This window comes from Sapajus apella, unplaced genomic scaffold, assembly GCF_009761245.1.
Source record: "Sapajus apella isolate SASKATOON/1434 unplaced genomic scaffold, GSC_monkey_1.0 scaffold73, whole genome shotgun sequence".
In the NCBI taxonomy this organism is placed as follows: Eukaryota; Metazoa; Chordata; class Mammalia; order Primates; family Cebidae; genus Sapajus; species Sapajus apella.
The window spans coordinates 3605874-3627342 of NW_022437013.1; the positions used below are offsets into that span (position 1 = coordinate 3605874).

The 21469-nt window shown below is 34.2% G+C and overlaps 1 protein-coding gene across 1 annotated transcript in view; it reads left to right on the plus strand.

The window, feature by feature from the left end:
- Nucleotides 1–21469, plus strand: part of TRPC5 (transient receptor potential cation channel subfamily C member 5) — a 289234-nt gene that overhangs the window by 99485 nt on the left and 168280 nt on the right. The window contains exon 3 of the mRNA XM_032250810.1: nucleotides 17614–17754. The gene's annotated coding sequence lies outside the window, so the exon portion shown is untranslated. The remainder of the gene's footprint in view (nucleotides 1–17613; nucleotides 17755–21469) is intronic.

The window sequence follows — 21469 nt, forward strand, 5'->3', positions numbered from 1 at the left end:
ATATAATTTTGGTGTTATATCAAAGAAGTCATTGCTTAGCTCATGGTCACAAATATTTTTCATTATATCTTATTCTAGTCATTCTATAATTTTAGGCTTTACACATAAGTTTGTGATCTATTTTGAATTAAGTTATGCATATAGTGTAACATATGGCTCAAAGGTCTTTATTTTTACATAGAAATCCAATTGTTCCAGCACCTTTTGTTGAAAAAGATTCCCCTTTATCCACTGAATTGCCTTTACCTTTTACAGACATCAGCTGTGTATATACATGTAGGTATACTACTTGACTCCTTTTTTCCCATTAATCTATTTCCTCTCTTGATGCCACTATCACATTTCTTGATTGCTATATCTTTATAAAAAGTCTAATGTGTACATCTTTCATTTTTTATTATTTCCTTCTAGCACTAGCCAAAACATCCAGTATAATGCTAAATAGAAGTTGCAAGAGTGGATATCTTGGCCTTGTTTCTGATCTTAGGTGGAAAGTATTCATTCTTTTATAATGAAGTATGATGTTAGCTGTGGGTCTTTTTAAAACAACTTTACTAAAATATATATACTTAAGGCATACGACTTAATGTTTTGTTATAAATATACATTATGAAATTATTACAAGCTAATTAACTGATGGCAACCTCTACACAGTTACCATTTGTGTATATCTGTTGAGATTTAAGATCCAGCCTCACAGCAAATTTCAAGTATATAATATAGTATTTTTTACTATTGTCCCCATGCTGTACATTATAACTCCAGAACTTATTCATTTTGTAAAACTGAAATGTTATACCCTTTGACCAACATTATCCAATTCTTCCATCTGCCAACCACTATCTAATTCTGCTTCCTTGAATTTGACTATCTCAGATTCCACAGATTAAATGAGATCATGCAGTATTTCAATTTCTGTGTCTTGCTTATTTCACCTAGAATAATGTCCACGAACTCCATCCGTGTTGCCACAAGTGGCAAGATTTTCTTCTTCTTTAAGAGTGAATAATATTTAATCACACAGACACATTAACGTTATTTCCATATTTTGGCTATCGTGAATAGTGCTGCAAAGAACATAAAGAGAATATTGTCTCTTTATGATACTATTTTCAATTCCTTTTTGCTATATACAAAAAAGTGGGATTGGTGGATTTATTTATTTATTTATTTGTTTATATCACCAAAGGCACTAGACTGGATTGGTGGATCTTTTGGTAGTTCTATTTTTAAACTTCTGAGGAACTTTCATAATGTTTTCCATTATGGTTATACCAATTTACATTCCCACAAGAGTGCACAAAATTTCCCCTTTCTCCACATCCTCACCAACACTTACCTTTTGTCTTTTTGATAATAGCCATCTTAACAGGTGTGAGGTGATATTTTATTGGGGTTCTCATTTGCATTTCTCTGATGATTAGAGATATTTAACACCTTTGCATATGCCTGTTGGCCATCTGCATTTCTTCCTTTGAGAAGTGTCTATTTAGATTCTTTGCCCATTTTTTAATTGGGTTATTTGTATTTTTGATATTGAGTTGTATGAGTTCCTTATATATGTTGGATACTAACCACTTATTTGATATATAGTTTGCCAATACTTTTTCCCATTCTGTGGGTTGTCTTTTTGTTTTCTTGATTTTTTACTTTGCCATGCAGAAGCTTTTTAGTTGATATAATAACTCTTGTCTATTTTTGCTTTTGTTGTCTGTGCTTTTGGAGTTACATCCTAAAAATTATTGCCAAGGTCAATGTTAAGAATGTTTTTCTCTATGTTTTCTTCTAGCAGCTTTGTAGTTGCAAGTCTTATGTTTAAATCTTTAAGTTTTATGTACAGTATAAGATATAAATTTAATTTCAGTTTTTACATTTGGTTATTCAATTTTCCCAATACCATTTGTTGAAGAGTCTATCCTTTTTCCATTTTGTGTTTCTGACACCCTGAAGATCAGATGACCATAAATGTGTGGGTTTATTTCTTGGTTATCTCTTCTGTTCCATTCATCTGTATGTCTACTTTTATGCCAGTACCATAATGTTTTAATCACTTTAATATAATTTAAAGTCAGGAAGTATGATGCCTCAAGCTTATCCTTTTGCACAAGATTGATTTGGCTGTTTTAGGTCTTTTGTAGTTACATAGAAATTTTAGAATAATTTTTTCTGTTTTTTAAATGCCATTTGGGATTTTGATAGAAATTGCATTGAATCTGTGGATGATTTTGGGTAGTACAGACATTTTGAAAATGTTAATTATTCAAATCCATAAACTTGGGACCTCATTTCATTTGTTTGTGTCTTTTCTAATTTTCTTCAACAATATCTTATGATTTTCAGTGCATTGGCCTTACAACTCTTTGGTTAAGTTAATTCCTAAGTATTTTATTTTTGTTTGTTTTTGTCTCTGATGTAAATGGGACTGTTTTCTTAATTTTTCTTCTGGATAGGTCATTGGTGATGTATAGAAATGCCACTGATTTTTGTATGATGATGTATTTATTCTACAACTTTACTGATTTATTAGTGCTAACAGGTTTGTGAATTCTGTAGGGTTTTCTACATATATGATCATATTATCTTCAAACAAATAATCTTACTTCTTCCTTTCCAATTTTGATGACTTTTATTTCTTTTTCTTGCCTAATTGCTCTGGGTAGAGCTTCCAGTACTATGTTAAATAACAGTGATGAGCGAGAGTATCCTTCCCTTGTTCTGGATCTTAAAGAAAAAGCTTTCAGTTTTTTCCCATTGACTATGACATTAACCTTGAGTTTTTCATGTATGGTCTTTACTGTGTTAAGGTAATTTTTTCTATATTTATTTACTTATTTTACTATTTATTTATTTAGAGACAGGGTCTCACATTGTCAACCAGGCTAGAGTGCAGTAGCATGATCATAGCTCACTGCAGGCTCAGTGTCTTAGGCTTAAGTGATTCTCTCATGTTAGCCTCCCAAGTAGCTTGGACTACAAGCACACACCACCACACCCAGGTAATTTTTCTATTTTTTACAGAGACGAAGTTTTGACACGTTGCCCAAGCTGGTCTGGAACTCCTGGGCTCAAGCAATCTTCCCGCCTCAGCCTCTCAAAGTGCAGGGGCTATAGGTGTAAGCCATCATGACCAGCCTCCATATTCATTTTGTTGAGTTTATCATGAATAGATAGTGAATTTCATAAAAGGTTTTTTCTATATCTATTGAGATGATCATACTGCTTTTGTTCTTTATTCTGTTAATGTAGTGTATGACACTGATCGATTTTCATATGTTGTACCCTCCTTTCTTCTCAGGGATAAATTCCATTTTATCATGTAACATGATCTTTTTAGTGTGCTGTTGAATTTGTTTTGCTAGAATTTGGTTGAGGATTTTCATATCTATGTGTATCAGGTGGTTTTCTTTTCTGGTGTTGTCTTTGGTTGGCTTTGGGATTATGCTGTTCTTGGCCTCATAAAGTGGGTTTTGGAGTGTTCCCTCTTCTATTGTGTGTGTGTATGTGTGTGTGCATGTGTGTGTGTGCAAGTGTGCATGTGTGTGTGTGTAAAATTCAAGATGGGTCAGTATTAGTTTTTCTTTGAATGTTTGCTAGAATTAACCTGAGAAGCCATCTGATCCTGGCTTCTTTTGGTTGGAAGATTTTGGATTACGGATTCAATTTCCTTATTTGTTTTTGGTCTCCAGACTTTCTATGTTTTCCTGATTTAGTCATGGTATGTTGTATGTTTCCAGTAATTTATTCATTTATTCTATGTCATCCAATTTATTTGCATATAATTTTTCATAATGGTCCTTTATCATTTTTTTATTCCTATGTCATCTATTATAATGTCTCCTTTATCATTTCTGATTTTCTTTGAGTCTTCTCTCTTTTTTACTTAATTTAAGGGGTTTGAGTTTTTCAAAGAAAAACTCAGTTTTAAATTCTATTGTTTTTCTATTCTCTACATCATTTACTTCTGCTATTTTATTAGTTCCTTCTTTATGCTAATTTTCTATTCAGTTTAGGTTTCTTATTTCAATCCTCAATAATCATATTTAGTAACATGTTATGGTAGAAACTGAGTATTAACTTTTGACACTGGAGGATTCTAATTAAATCATTATTGTAGAAATAACTAGATAGCAATTTAATATCTTCATAATATACAGGAAATTTTGTTTGGAAATTATTGATGTGTGAAGACAACCAATAATGCAATAATCTTAACTTAGATATCTTTGAATATATAATGGTATATTTATCATTTTCTATTTTGTAATTCAAAAGAAAAGCCTTATTTAGCAATTTGTAGAAAAGTTTTTGCAAAATATAGCCATATATAATACCAAACTGTTGTCACAGTTGATGGTCATGCTAAATATCTTGATTTGATCATTATACAACATATATATGTAACAAAACATCAAATCATACCCCTATAATCAAGTACATCAGTTAAATTTTTTAAAGCTAACTGAAAATAAGTTAAGTACCTTAATGAGAAGAAGAAAAATCAGTTTATTCTATTTTGCTAGCTCCTTGAAATGTACAGATAAGTTGTTTGAGATCTTTCTTCTTTTTTAATGTAGGCATTTAACACTATAAACTTCTTAGCACTGTTTCTGCTGCATCCCATAAGTTTTGGTAAATTGAATTTTTGTTTTCATCTGTCTCAAGTTATTTTTTAATTAAAGGAAAATTTCCCTTGTACTCAATGGTTGTTTAATAGTGTGTTGTATTGTTTCCATGTGCTTATGAATTTTCCTGTTTTCTTTCCATTATAGAGTTCTAGTTTTATTCCACTCTGGTCTCAGAGGTTACTTGGTATAATGTCAATCTTCATAAATTTGTGAAGACTTGTTTTGTGACCTAAAATTTGATCTGTTCTGGAGCATTATCCATTTGTGCTTGAGAACAATGTGCACTCTGCTGATGTAGAGTGGAAAGTTCTGCATATGTCTATTAAGTCCATTTGGGTTATATTGTTGTTTAAGTCAGCTGTTTATTGATTTTCTGCCTGGATGTTCAGCCATTAATCAAAGTGGGATATTGAAGTTTCCCACTCTTATTGTATTATTGTCAATTTCTCCCTCCAAATTTGTTAGTATTTGTTTTATACATTTAAGTGTTCTGATGTTGGTTGTTCATATATGTATAATTGTTATGCCTTCCTGTCTAGTTCAAATTTTTATCATCATATAATGACCTTCCTGTTCCCTAAAGAGTTTTTAAGTTAAAGACTATTATATAATCACCCCTGCTTTGTTTTGGTTAATATGTGAAAAGAACATCGTTTTCCTTTCCTTCACTTTTAATCTATGTGTCTCATTATATCTAAGGTGAATCTCTTCTAGTTAGTATATATCTTAAGGTTGTTTTTCTTCTTTCCATTTGACCACTCTAGGCTTTTCGATGGGGGGGTTAAATATTTACATTTAAATAAATTATTTGGCGGGTCACGCCTGTAATCCCAACACTTTGGGAGGCTGAGGCGTGTGGATCACCTGAGGTCAGGAGTTCATGACCAGCTGGCCCACGTGGTGAAACCCCGTCTCTACTAAAACTACAAAATTAGCCAGGTGTTGTGGCGTGCACCTGTAATCCCAGCTATGCGGGAGGCTGAGGCAGGAGAATTCCTTAGGACATGGGAGGCAGAGGTTGCAGTGAGCCGAGATCACACCACTGCACTCCAGCCTGAGCGACAGGGGAAGACTCTGTCTCAAAAAAAAAATTATTGATAAGAACTTGCTATTGCCATTTTATTTAGTGTTTGCTATCTGTTTTGTATTTTCTTTACATCTCTCCCTCTCTTGCTGTCTTCTTTACATTTTTCTTTTACATGTATCTTTTGTGTATCTGCTACAGGTTTTGTGTATCTTTCTCTGTATCTTTTGTTTAATGATTACAGGTTTTTCCTTTGTGTGTACTGTGAGGCTTGTGTAAATCTTGTAGTTATAATCACGTTTTAATTTGATAACTTAACTCCAATTGCATATAAAAACTCTATGCTTTTACCCAGAAACAACACGCATTATGTGCTTTTGATGATCAAATTTACTTCTTTTTATATTGTTAACCCATAACCAAATTTTTGTGGTTATAGTTATATTTTATACTTTTTTCATTTTAACTTTCTTATTAGTTATGGGTAATTTGTCCACCACCAATACACAGATATATTACATTGTATTTGACTATATATTTACTTTACCTGTGAGATTTATACATTTGTATGTTTTCACTTTGCTATTTAGCATGATATCAATTCCATTTTAAAAACTCCCTTAAGAATTTCTTATATGACAGGTCTAGTGGTAATGAAAGCCCTCAGTTTTGTTTTTCCTGGGAACTTTATCTTTCTTCCCTTCATTTTAAAAGGATAGCTTTTAAAGGGTGTAGTATACTTAGTCGGCAATTTTTTATTTAAGTACTTTTAATATATCATTCCAATCCCTCCAGGCCTACAAGGTTTATGTTGAGGAATTTGCTAATAGCTTATGGAAATTCTTTTCTATATAAGTCACTTTTATCTTGCTGTTTTCAAAAACGGTCTTTGACTTTTGACAGTTTAATTATAATGTGTCTTGGTGTAAATCTGTTTTAAATTTTGAGATCTTATAGTCTTCTTGAATCTGGATATCTAATTTTTTCCTCATACATGGGATGTTTTCTGTTACTATTTTTTAAAAATAGCTTTCTTCCCTTTTTTCTCTTTCTTCTAAGACTTTGACAACACATATATTGGTTTCATGGTCTCTCATAAATCTCATAAACCTTCCTCCCATTTTTACTCACGTTTTATTTATTCTTCTCCAACTGGGTAATTTCAAATGATCTGTCTTTGAATTTGAATTAACCGATTCTTTTTTTTTTTTTTTTTTTTTTTTTTTTGAGACAAGGTCTCACCCTGTTGTTTGGGCTGGAGTGCAGTGGCATGACCTCAGCTCACGGCAACCTCTGCTTCCTGGGCTCAAATGATTCTTCATCCTTAGCCTTTGGAATAGCTGAATGTCTTCTGCAGAGCTGGCCATTTGGTATCATGGTGGCTCCTGCCACATGGCTGATAGTGATAACTCCCACGCTTCTTTTCTTCCTATTGGTCTCCTGATATCTTAGCTATGTTAATATCCCCAGGATTCTGTGTGAGATAAAACTGAAGTAGATCATTTAGACAATGCCTCAGAAGGCTGGGGAAGATGGTCGCTCAGCCTGCCCTCCTTTTTTCCCCAACAGGTGAACTTGCAGGCTAAGGAAATCCCTCTAGGCACTGATACCTCTGCTGTCAACCTTGGGGATGGGATGATGCAGGCTTAATGAGACTGTTCTTCCAACCCTTTCTGTGTGGGTATTCTCTGGGTTTTGTTTTGTTTGTATTTGTTATTGTTGTTATTGGCTTCACTGTGTTGCTTCGGCTTCTTGGATTCCTGAGATCTCCCAGTGCTATTTAATTTTTTAAAATTGTTGTGGGTATATAGTAGGTATATATATATTAATGGATTACAAGAGATATTTTGATACAGACATGCATTGTGTAATAATCACATCCCAGTAAATGGGGTATCCATCACCTCAAGCATTTATTCTTTGTGTTACAAACAATCCAATTATACCCTTTTAGTTATTTTTAAATGTACAATTAAATTATTTCCACTATAATCACCTTCTTGTCCCAGTGCCATTTTAGTTCACTGATCTCCCACTCTGCCATATTGCTAATGTCACTTCTACCTGTGACTTTTTTGGAGACGTCCTTCATTAGATTTAGGAAGTTCCCTTCTATTTTAGTTTTATGAGTTGTTTTTTTTTTGTTTGTTTGTTTGTTTGTTAACCATGAAAGCATTTTGAATTTGTCAAATGCATTTCCTGAGTCTGTTAAGATTTTAATAAAGGTTTCCAATTTTAGTTTGCTAATATAATGATTTATCCTGATTGACTTTTAAATATTAAGCCCAGGTAGCATGATGCCTCCAGCTTTGTTTTTTTGTTTGTTTGTTTGTTTGTTTTGTTTTGTTTTGTTTTTGTTTTTCTTAGGATTGTCTTGGCTATGCAGGCTTTTTTGGTTCCATATGAAGTTTAAAGTGTTTTGTTTTTTTTTTTTTTTTCAATTCTGTGAAGAAAGTCATTGGTAGCTTGATGGGGATAGCATTGAATCTATAAATTACTTTAGGCAATATGGCCATTTTCATGATATTGATACTTCCTAACCATGAGCATGGAATGATTTATCATCTGTTTGTGTCCTCTCTTATTTCCTTGGGCAGTGGTTTGTAGTTCTCCTTGAAGAGGTCTTTCACATCCCTTGTTTGTTGTATTCCTAGGTATTTTATTCTCTTTGTAGCAACAAACTATATTACAAGGCTACCATAATCAAAACAGCATGGTACTCATACCAAAACAGAGATATAGACCAATGGAACAGAACAGAGGCCTCAGAAGGAACACCACACAACTACAACCATCTGATCTTTGACAAACCTGACAAAAACAAGCAATGGGGAAAGGATTCCCTATTTAATAAATGGTGTTGGGAAAACTGGCTAGCCATGTGCAGAAAGCTGAAACTGGATCCCTTCCTTACACCTTATACAAAAATTAACTCTATATGGATTAAAGATTTAAACATGAGGCCTAACACCATAAAAACTTTATAAGAAAACCTAGGCAATACCATCCAGGACACAGGCATGGGCAAGGACGTCATGACCAAAACACCAAAAGCAATGGCAACAAAAGCCAAAATAGACAAGTGGGATCTAATTAAACTTAAGAGCTTCTGCACAGCAAAAGAAACAATCATCACAGTGAATTGGCAACCAACAAAATGGGAAAAAAATTTTGTAACCTGCCCATCTATGGAGAACTTAAACAAATTTACAAGGGAAATAAACAACCCCATCAAAAAGTGGGCAAAGGATGTGAACAGACACTTTTCAAAAGAAGACATTTATGCAGCCAACAAACATGAAAAAAAGCTCATCATCACTGGTCATTAGAGAAATGCAGTCAAAACCACATTGAGATATCACTTCACATCAGTTAGAATGGCAAATCATTAAAAAACAGGAGACAACAGATGTTGCAGAGGATGTGGAGAAATAGGAACACTTTTACACGTTGGTGGGAGTGCAAATTAATTCAACCATTGTGGAATACAGTGTGTGATTCCTCAAGGATCCAGAAATAGAAATACCATTTGACCCAGCAATCCGATTACTGGGTATATACCCAAAGGAATGTAAATCATTCTGTTATAAAGACACATGCACACGTATGTTTATTGTGGCACTGTTCACAATAGTAAAGACTTGGAACCAACCCAAATGCCCATCAATGATAGACTGCATAAAGAAGATGTGGCACATATAAACCATGGAATACTATGTAGCCATAACAAAGGATGAGTTCATGTCCTTTGCAGGGGCATGGATGAAGCTGGAAACCATCATTCTCAGCAAACTGACACAAGAACAGAAAACCAAACACTGCATGTTCTCACTCATAAATGGGTGTTGAACAATGAGAACACATAGGCACAGGTAGGGGAACATCACACACTGGGGTCTGGGAATGGGGGGCTATGGGAGGAATAGCAGGGGGTTGGGGGATTGGGGAAGGACAGCATTAGGAGAAATACCTAATGTAGTTGACGGGTGATGGATGCAGCAAACTACTACCATGGCACATGTATATGTATGTAACCAACCTGCACAATCTGCACATGTACCCCAGAAATTAAATCATAATAAATAAGTAAATATTAAGTCTACCTACCATTGCTGATTTTGTTCATGATGTATTATCTTTTTATGTACTGTTGAATTCAACTTGTTGAAATTTTCTTTAGAATTGTTGCATCGATGTTCACAAGAGATATTGTAGTTTTCTTTTCTTCTTATATCTTGTCAGGACTTGGTGTCAAGATTATCCTGACCTTGCAAAATGAGTGATAAGTATCCCCTATACCTCAATTTTCATGGAGCTATTGTTTATAATTTCCATATGGTAGAATTCATCAGAGAGGCCATCTGCGTCTGAAGGATTTTTTTTTAAAGAAAAGTTTTTAACTAAAACATCTGTTTCTTTAAAATGTTGAGGTTACCTACTTCCTCTTGGATGAATTTTAATTAGCTTGTGCCTTAAAAGAATTTGCTCATTTCATATAAATTTTCAAATTTATTGGCATAAAGTAGGTCTTAATCTTCCTTTATCATTATTTTTAAATGTGTAGAATCTGTAGTGATTGCTGATATTTGGTAATTTTGGTCTTCATTCATTTTTCCTAATTGTTCTAGCCAGTGGTTAATCCATGTTATCTTCTCAAGAAACAAAATTTTGTTTACATGGATTGTTTTTCAGTTTTCTACTTTATTGAGTTCTACAGTTCTTTAGCAGTTCCTTTTTTCTGCTTTCTTTGGGTTTCATATACTCTTCTCTCTCTAGTATTTTAAAGAGGAAGTTTTGATAACTTAATTTTCATATAGTATTGGTGTTTACTGCTTTGATATCCCCCTAAATACTGTTTTAGCAGCATCTTATAGTTATTATTTTTGTTCATCTTATAATGATGTTTAATTTTCTTTTTGATTTTTTGACGCGAGTGTTTTAGAGTTGTGTTATTTAGCTTCCAAATATTGGGGCTTTCTTAAGTATCTTTTTAATTTCCAATTTAACTTTATTTTGGTAAGAGAATACTTTTTGTTTAATTTAAATCCTTAAAATATGTAATGATTTTTATGACCCAAAATACAGTCTAGCTTGTAAATGTTCCATGTGAACTTATAAAGAATGTGTATTCTGCTGTTCTTGAGTGGAGCATTCCATAAATATCAATTAGGTCACGTTGACTGATTGTGCTATTTAACATTATTACGTCCTCCTGATGAATTAAACCATTTATCATTATGAAATGAACTTCTTTATCCCTGGTTATGTTCTTTGCTCCAAAATCTACTTTGTATGATATTAATATACCCACTCTACCCTTCTTTTGATTAATGTTAGCGTGGTATATCTTTACCATTATTTTATTTTTAACCAATTTTATATTTTTAAGTAACTGTACTGTAGGTAGTATATGGTTAGGACTTCCTTTTATATCTAATCTGACAATGTCTGCCAGGGCAATTTAGAACATACACTTTTAATGTGATCACTAACATGTTAGGTTTAAATCTATCATCTTGATATTTTTTTCTCTATTTGCTCCATCTGTTCTCTGTTGTATTTTTTATCTCTTTCTGAACTATTTTTTCATCATGCTATTTTATCTCTTTGGTTCCCTCATTATCTCCAACTATTTGTTTTATTATTTTGGTATTTGCCCTAGGGCTTACAGTACACATTTTAAATTTACCAAAATCTACCTTAAGGTGAAGCTACATATCTTCAAGTTTAGTATAGAAAACTTACAACAGTGTCCTTCCATTTTCCAATCCCAGTCTTTGTGCTATTCATGTCAAAGGTTTTACTTTCATATGTTATAACCCCACAATATATTGTTAAGATGTTTGCTTAAAAATCCATTAAACACACTTAAATGAGAAAAAAAAAATCTTGTTTATATACCCATGTCGTTTCCAAGTTTATTGCTCATTATTCCTTTGTGTAGATCCACATTTCCATCTTATATTGTTTTCTTTTTGCTTTAAGGACTTCCTTTAATAGTTCTCATGCCATGGACTGCTGTTAATGAAATCTTTCATATTTTGTAGTCCAAACATTTTTTATTTCACTTTTGTTTTTGAAAGATTTTTCCACATATAGGATCCTAAGTCAACTTTCTACTTCTCTTAGTACTTTAAAGATACCACCTCACTTTATTCTTGTTGCATTACTACTGAGGAAAAATTTGCTGTCAACCTTATCCCTGTTCCTCTGAACTTAATATGTTTGTTTCTCTTACTCCTCTTAGAAATTTCTCTTTGTAAGTAATTTTAAACAATTTGATTATGATGTGTCATTGCATAATTTTCTTTATGTTTCTTGTACTTGATGTTCTTGCATTGATAAGTATATACTTTTCATCAAATTTTTTTTATTTTTTATTTTATCTTTTTTTTCTGTTTGAAAGCCATGCTACTTTTAATAGTTACTGTGCTGCTCAACATATTTTATTTTATTTTTATTTTTTGTAAATTTATTTATTTTACTTTAGGTGCATACTATATCTGGCATTTCTCTCCTTGTTATCCCTCCCCACCCTCCCCTCCCTCCCCATCCCCCATTGTCTCTTCCCTACGCCCCCCAACTGTCCCCTGTGTGTGATGCTCCTCTCCCTGAGTCCACATGTTCTCGTTGTTCAACACCCACCTATGAGTGAGAATATATGGTGCTTGGTTTTCTGTTCTTGGGTCAGTTTGCTTAGAATGATGGTTTCCAGATTCATCCAAGTCCCTACAAAGGACACGAACTCATCGTTTTTTATGGCTGTGTAGTATTCCATGGTGTATATGTACCACATTTTCTTTGTCCAGTCTGTCATTGATGGGCATTTGGGTTGGTTCCACGTCTTTGCTATTATACACAGGGCTGCAATGAACATATGTGTGCATGTGTCTTTATAGTAGAAAGATTTATAGTTCCTTCGGTACATACCCAATAGTGGGATTGCTGGGTCAAATGGAATTTCTATTTCTAGGTCCTTGAGAAATTGCCACACTGTCTTGCACAATGGTTGAACTAATTCACACTCCCACTAACAGTGTAAAAGTGTTCCTATTTCTCCACATCCTCTCTAGCATCTGTTGTCTCCAGATTTTTTAATGATCGCCATTCTAACTGGCATGAGATGATATCTCAGTGTGGTTTTGATTTGCATTTGTCTAATGATCAGTGATGATGAGTATTTTTTCATATGTTTGATGGCCTCATATATGTCTTCTTTTGAAAAGTGTCTGTTCATATCCTTCACCCACTTTTGAATGGGGTTGTTTGTTTTTCATCAAATTTAAAAGGTATTTCAAGCACTACTTTTCAAATACCTTCTTTGTCAACCCCTTTTACTCTTCTCCTATGGTGGATCCAATTACACATATGATGCTTCTATGAAGTTGTCCTAGATTGCTGATATTATGTTCTTTTGCTTCTGTTTGCTTTACTTTTGATATCTTTATTGCTATGTATTCAAATGTTTCTTCTTCATTGTCACCATCAATCTGATGTAGTACACTACTAGCTTTAGAGATTGTTCTTCTCATCTCTAAAAGTTCAATTTAGGTCCTTTTTAAAAAATATTTAATATTTCTGCTTACCTTATATCTTTTAACAGTTTTAATTGAGGTGTAATTCACATGTAAAGTGCTTGCTAAGGTGAATACATGTAAAGTGCCTGCTAAAGTATATACAATTTAGTGTCTTGTAGTATATTCACAGATATATGCAATAGCAAATTTTAGAACATTTTCTTCACCTCAAAAAGCAACCATATAGCCTTCACCTATCACGTGTCAAGTCCTTTATCTCCCTCAGACCTAAGCAACCAATAATCTACCTTCTGTCTCTATAGATTTGCCTATTCTAAACATTTCACTAAAATGGGTTCATATATTATGTGCTTTTTTTGTGACTGGGTTCTTTCATTTAACCTGATGTTCTCAACATTCATTCATGTTGTTACATATATCTGTACTTCATTTCTTTTATAGAAAAATAATATAGTACAGATATACTGCACTTTGTTTATCTGCTTATCAGTTGATGGACATGTGGGTTGTTTCTAACTTTTAGCTATGATGAATAATGCTGCTATAAACATGTGTGTGTGTGTTTACATAAACATATGTTTTCATTTTCCTTGAGTGTATACCTAAGACTGGAATTGCTGGATCATATTTTAACTCTAGTTAACCATTTGAGGAACTGTCAGACTGTTTTCCAAAGTGAATGCTCCATTTTATCGTCAACAACTGTATAAGAGGGTTCTGGTTTCTTCACATTCTCATCAATACTTGTTATTTTCTAATATTTTTTATTATAGCCATCCTAATGGGTGTAAAGTAGCTTCTCCTTAATTTGCATTTGCCTAAAGACTAATCTTTTTATGTTCTTATTGGTCATTTGTATATCTATATTCATTGGAGAAATGAGTATTTGAATTCTTTGCTCAGTTTTAAATTAGGTTGCCCTTATTATTGAATTGTAACAGTTCTATATGTGTTCTATATATAAATACCTTATCAGATATATGACTTTCTTTCAAATATTTTCTTTCATTCTGTGGGTTGTCTTTTCACTTTATTGGTAGGGTCCTTTGAAACATAGAAGTTTTCAATTTTGATAAAGCCTAATTTGTCTATTTTTACCTTTGTTACCTGTGCAACAATCTTTCACCAAATCCAAGGTCATGTAGATTTACTCTCATGTTTTATTCTAAGAGTTTCATGGGTTTTAGCTCTTACACTTAAATCTTTGATTCATTTTGATTTAGTTCTTGTAATTTTGCATATGGATAACCAGTTATCTCAGCAACATTTCTTTAAAGACACTATTTTAACCACACTGAATGGTCTTGGCACTCTTGTTCATCTCTCAGAGACCACTGCTTTTCATTGGCTAATACCCTATGTCCTGAAAATCACTGTGTTACATATTTTCTTTTATTTTTTAGTTGTTTCAAGTAAGAGGTTAAATTTAGTCCCTGTTACTCTATTTTAGCTAGAAGTGAAAATCCCCTCCATGACACACTTTCAAGTTTAATATGCATTATTTTCCCCATCACCTCTTTAACCCTAGACTGTCAACAAAACAATAAATCTAGCACTAATTTGTAGCATTTGCCAATGTATATTGTATACATACTCCCGCTATGGCCAATTTCAAGTTAACAGCATATGTAATATTTCTACAACATATGTAATAAAATAGATATAAATAACCTCAGGAGCACAGATTCTCCTATAAATGAAGTAAAATAAATAGGAAATTACTTTGTTCTCAGTATTACTTTGTTTTAATGTAATTTATTTAATTTTAAGTTGAAATAATTTAATTTTTAATAATTGTATAGAAAAACAGCTGACAATATTTCAGAAATTTAACGATCTGTTCTTGTGAGATAGTATGAGCAATCTGCAGTACACTACTGCTTCTATCTCTGGAAATTAGAATCACTGTGGAAACATCACTATAAGCCTGTATGCAAGGAGAAGAATTCATCCACCTAGGGACATGGTGCATGCTCCCTGCTCACTAAGGGAATTAAGCTACTCTAAAAAATACAAAAAGCAAGCATTTGACCACTTTTCTCTCTCCAGAGGAAAAATATTATTCTCAGAATTCCAGCATTAAAAATTCATTACTACAGATCTTGAACTCTTTTCAATTTCTAAGAATCCTCTATTAAAATGGCAAGGTATTTCCTGTGAGTAGTAATACTTTAAGCATTTTAATCGGCTATTACCTTTATGGATAGTAGATAGCTAAGTAAGAACAAGGCCTTGCATCATTGGCTCATAGGCTATGTACTTGGCAGAGGCAATGGAAATAGATGTAGGAGGGAAATTAAAAAGAGAAAGCAGCAATTCTCCAATTAAAAAGTGCCTTTTTCATTGACTTTCAGAAAGTCAGTCCCAATATATACATATATAGGACTGAGTTTTTACATACTAAGAAAATAGCTGATGTCTCCTCCTAGCTTGGCCTGACTACCCACTAACAGCGAAGGTCACATGAGCTGCTAACCACTTTATCTTGCTCATATCCAGGACAACATTCTGATGTTGGGGGAAAAATTGGAAGAAGATAAAGATAAGAAGGCCATCTATAGACCTCAGAAGTTTAAAATACCTTTACAACAGTAGCCATGCCAAAATATTAAAAAGCTAGAAATGTTCAGCAGTTTATGTAAGTAAAGAAAAGGAAGACCATAATGAGAAACCAGCGGAAAATTAGGAAGACTACTTTTCTAAAGACAATGGGGTTTGTGAGGAAATTGTCATTTTTGACAAGTTCAAGATAATATATTTTTTTCAAGATTTAAAAATGAAATTAGAAATGGGTGGTATTTGAGAATCTAACTGTAAATATGTGGAATACATACAACCTTTGAGAAAGGGGAGTGCTAAGAGCCAGATCTTTGAGGAAGGAGAGTGCTAAGAACCAGACCAAGCCCCTCTAACCATAATTAGCAATTCCTGCACAAAGCTGTTAGACCCATGCAGCAAGCAGGAAGTGCAAATTCCCAATCAACCACACTGAGTTCCCAGGGGCAGAACACTGCTGACACCTTGCTCCTATAAAAATTTTGTATCACTCTTTCCTGTGCCCCACACTCGCCTAGCAAAGTTTTCTTCCTACTTCCTAACCCCAAACCCTAGGCAACCTCTCAATGCCTACTGTAGGTGGAGTCGATTAAGAGTAATTTAGATTGGAAAACTCTAGAAGGAAATGAACAGAATTGACTTTCCCCCTATCTACACAGCTGTTGGAATTTGAAGGGTACCTTCTTCAGATTTCTGAATTTTTCTAAGGCAAGAAGAAATCTAAAGTGGGGAAGGTCCCTGTCACTAAAAAGGATTGTAAGCATGGTCCAACTTGGTAAAGGGCCCAAGGAAAGAATCATCTCTTGAGCTTAAAGGGAACATGGTGGCCAAAGGGCAAAAGATACAAGATGGGGTAATTGTAACCTGAGGCAGTCAGAGAGGCAGAACATTTAAATGAAGCCAAAGTTGGCAGCCAAGAAGGACACATTTCACATGAGTACTTAATCCGCAGAGCAAGGTAGATGCAATGGGTATGTGGGAGAATAGACAGCATGAGAGAAAGAGGACTAAATTGAGTCAGAAGATGAAAAACTTGTTGAGCAGAGATATTATATGTGTTAGTATGCTCCTTCATTTACTTGGGGGCTCAGCAGATATTGAAGAACTAGATTATATGCCTAAATAAATTAAACTTACAGCAATATTTTATAGGGCCCACAGAGAGCATCCTGAATTCCAGGTGATCTTTCATCCAGATTTCTGAAATGCTTAGGTTAAGTTATAAATGATAGAATCATAAGCAATCATTAGTAGGCAATAGAGAGACTCTGGGAATAGTCTTAATTTTTGGAAGGGACACAATAGAGGAAAACCTCTTATAACAACGTACTCCTCAGAATTTCTTTTAGAGGAAAGATCTTGGGCTGGTTTCCCTTAAGATGAAAATCACACTGATCACAACGATTCATTAAGATGGCTTTGAGTAGTATGATTGTTATTTCTGGGAAACAGTACTCAAGAGGCTGCAGTCATAGATTTCAGAAAATCAGACCAACTCCATCTCTGAGTCAAGATGTACTACCTTTGGAATACAGGTTTACAATCCTAACTTGGATTGCCCCTGCCTCAGTGTCAAAGTGAATTGAGATTCTATCTGGATTATCTAGTTTATCTATAAAAGAGCCTAAACTGATAACTGAATCTCAAACCTCATTTCTTTTAGCCTGAATCATCCCATTTGCCTGTCTTCCTAGAATAAAGAAATAGCTAACTGATAAATGTGTCCTCACTTGGTGCTATATCTAACCCAGTAGTCCCTAAGTACCATAATTGTTGGTAATACTTTGCAAACACTTATCGTGTTAATAAATAGTTGATGTTAGGGCTGACATCGATAATAATCACCTTGTCTTTCCCCCTCATTTTTCAGAAAAGGAAATGAAGACATAAAGAAGTGGTAATGTGACTTGCCTAAGTTCATACTTCAAATTAGTGGCAGAGCTGGGACTACAATCCACGTCTCCTAATTCCCAGGACAATATTTTTAAACTGCACCAATTTACAAATAGAGGTATGTACCATTATTTCCACATAAGTTCCCTGATAAGCTTTTCTCATTTATTTTGAAGATGTTCTACTGTAATATTTTAAGTGTTAATATATGTTGGTGCAGGCAGGAATGTCCAGAATTAACCAGCTTTGCAGGAAACATGACCTTGTACAAAAGTAAAACTTTCTGGGTAACAATAAGGTTGACCTGATTTTAGAGCACCCAATATGCAAAATGAGAAATTTATGAGATAGTCACACTGAAGGTGATTGCAGTATAAAAGGAGTACTCAGCAGAACTTCTTGAGTGCATTTAAGCATTTAAGATCATTATTTGGCAGAACTCTCCGGGGCAGAGAAACAAAGTTAAAACGTTAAAAGTTTCTGCCAAATGAAAACCAAAAAAGCAAATTAAGCATCTCTGAAGAATAGTGGAAGTCATGAAAAAATAGAATCTATTTGACAGGAACTCAGATTCTCCTGGAAATATCAGGGCCCCAGTAATCAGCCTAGTGAATGGCCTTTCTCAGCCACACAGATAGCAGCACTATAACTCTTCCAGTCACCAAGGCTTAAAACTGGATATGATTTAGAGGTTCCCCCTATGCTTCATTCTCTAGATTCATTACCAAGGCTTTTTTCATCTTCCTTTGCAATAACTCTACAATTCTCTTCTTCTCCATTAAGACTGCCACCATTTTAGATAGAATCTATTAACTTATGACACAGTCCCATTCTCTCCTACTCTAGGTCACCATTGACACAGCCATAGGAGTCACCTTATAACATACAGCTTTCTTGATCACTTCTTTAAGAACCTAGAGTGTCTCTTTAATGCCTGTAAGATCAAGTCATAGCTTCTCAACCAAATGTTCAATATCCTCCAACAAGTAGGTCCAGCTTACGTATTCCTACATTCTTCCCCCTTTTCCTAAATACCGTCCTATTCAAGATAGTACCAATTCTCACCCTTGACTTCCATCCCCACCCCACACATAACAGAATTTTTCTCTCTACTCCTACATCTGTCTAAATCCTAACCAGCCTCTAAAAATCAGCTCAATTTCTACCTCTTCCATATACCTTTCCTAACCACCACCCAATAACTTCAGCTAACACTGATCTTTACAATTTCATTTAGTGCTAGCAATGCTCAAGACATTCATATCCTCCATGCATTTATATAACTGGGAAAAAAAAGCAGATAAATTTGGAACTCACTTAACAAAGTCCTGCCCTGAAACAGAGGGATGTTCAAATGCTTATACAAGCATCCTCAGAGATATTGAAGGTTCAGTTCCAGACCATTGCAATAAAGTGAATGCTGCAAGTCAAACATTTTCATCTCCCAGTGCATATAAAATGTATGTCTACACTATATTCTAGCCCATTAAGTATGCAGTAACATTATGTTTAAAGAACAATATACAAACCTCAATTTTAAAATACTTTATTGCTAAAAAATGCTAACGAGTATCTGAGTCTTCAGTGAGTCATAATCTTTTTGCTTGTGGAGGGTCCTGCCACAATGTTGCTGACTGGTGACTGATCAGGCTGACTGATAAGGGTGGTAGTTGCTGAAGGTTGGAGTGGCTGTGGCAATTTCTTAAAATAAGACAACAATGAAGTTTGCCACATTGATTGACTCTTCCTTTTATAAAAGATTTCTCTGTAGCATGTAATGCTGTTTGATAGCATTTTACCTGCAGTAAATCTTCTTTCGGTATTGGAATCAATCCTCTCAAACCCTGCCACTGTTTTATCAACTAAGTTTATGTAATATGCTAAATCTTTTGTTGTCATTTCAACAATGTTTCACAGCCTCTTCACCAGGAATATATTCCATCTCAAGAAACCACTTTGTTTGCTCATCCATAAGAAGCAACGCTTCATCCATCAAAGTTTTATGAGATTGCAACAATTCATTCACATCTTCAGGCTCCATTTCGAATTTGAGTTCTCTTGCTATTTTTACCACATCTGCAGACCATCAGTTGAAAGGTTCCTCAATCTTTCTCACAAGATGAAAGTATCATCTGTTGGAACATCTTAAATGTGCTTCATTCATGACACCTTATTCATTTATTACAGATTCAGGGAATCTTAAGAATGTATGAGGGAGAAGGGACTTTGGATCATAAATTATACATTGTGCATGAAGAAACTGAGGTTCACATCTGTTTCCTGGGATTTCTATTTTATTTATTTATTTTAGATTTGGAGATACATGTGCTCGTTTGTTATATGAGTATATTCCATACTGATGGGGAATGGGCTTCTAGTATACCCATTATCCAAATAGTGAACCCTACATGACAGGTATTTTTTCAACCCTCATTCTCCTTCTGTTATCTTCCCTTCTGGAGTTCCCAGTGTCTATTATTTCCATCTTTATGTTCATGTGTACCCATTTTTTCATTCTCACTTATAAGTGAGAACATATGGTATGGTTTTCTGTTTCTGAGTTAGTTCATTTAGAATAATGGCCTGCAGTGCCCCCCATGTTGCTGCAAAGGACATGATTTCTTTCTTTTTATGGCTGCATACTATTCCACATTTTTTAAATCCAGTCAACTGTTGATTGTTTCCTCAGATTTCTGATATGTTTTCTTTCCCCTTAGAAAGCCACTGCTGGTAAACTAATAAAATAATTTAGAAAGAAGTTCAGCAGTACGTATTGAGAGCTTTAAAAATGGTTCCAGGTTTTGGGCCAGTAACTTCTAGGAAGCTATACTGAGCAAATAACCTGGATATATGTGAAGATCTTTATGTACAGAAATATCTATCTCAGCTTCATTTACAACAATGTAGATCAAGGGAAGAAACCTTAAACATTCCCAAGCTGGAGACTAGTTAAATACATTGAGGTATACCTGACATGACCCAATGAAATATTATGTAGCCATTTTAGTATGGTATTTTAACACATGATGGTAGAAAGCATACTGTCTCAATTTCACCTGTCAGAGCGACTTCCCCACACGAGAAATTGGTGGTGGGAAGGGCAGTATATGAAAAGAGTGTTATTACAGATAATTATGTATGAAAAATTCCTATACAATATTAAGAAAACTGGGTAGAAAAATGTGTATTAAGGATGAGTTCATTTTAAAATGCATGGGGGAAGAAGACATTAAAGATTCCTTTATTTTAAGCTATATAGTTTGATTTTATGTATTCATGATTTGCTGGCTTAAGTAATTGCAATTTTGAGATAATTTCAGAGACATAGAAAAGTTATAAAATTAGTACAAAGAACTCCCATGTACCATTGACTCAGATTCCCTAACTATTATCATTTTTTTTAAATTTTGTAAAGTAGTCCCTTTGCCCCATTTAAGGAAGTTTGGCCAATAAGCTCTTGTGTGAACATTGTCACATAAAGGGGCAATGGAAATGGGACAAGCTCATTTCTGATGGCCTGTGGGATCTGGGATTAAAGCCAATCCAAGACTAGTAATCAAACACAGACTTTTAACTAATTTCACTGCTTATTATTTGCTGTTCCAGTGTCATTCCATTCTGCTTTTACCTTGACTACCTCAAGTAACATCATGCAGACAAGGTGACAACGAGTGTTGAGCAACAGATTTAAAATTCCCCATGCAGCTGATTGACTTGAGGGAAATAAAATCCCCCATACAGCTGAGTGACATGTGTATATAAATTTTACACGTCTTCATCTAAGGGAAAATAAAATACCTTTATTTAGTCTAGATGTTAGTGATTATATAAAC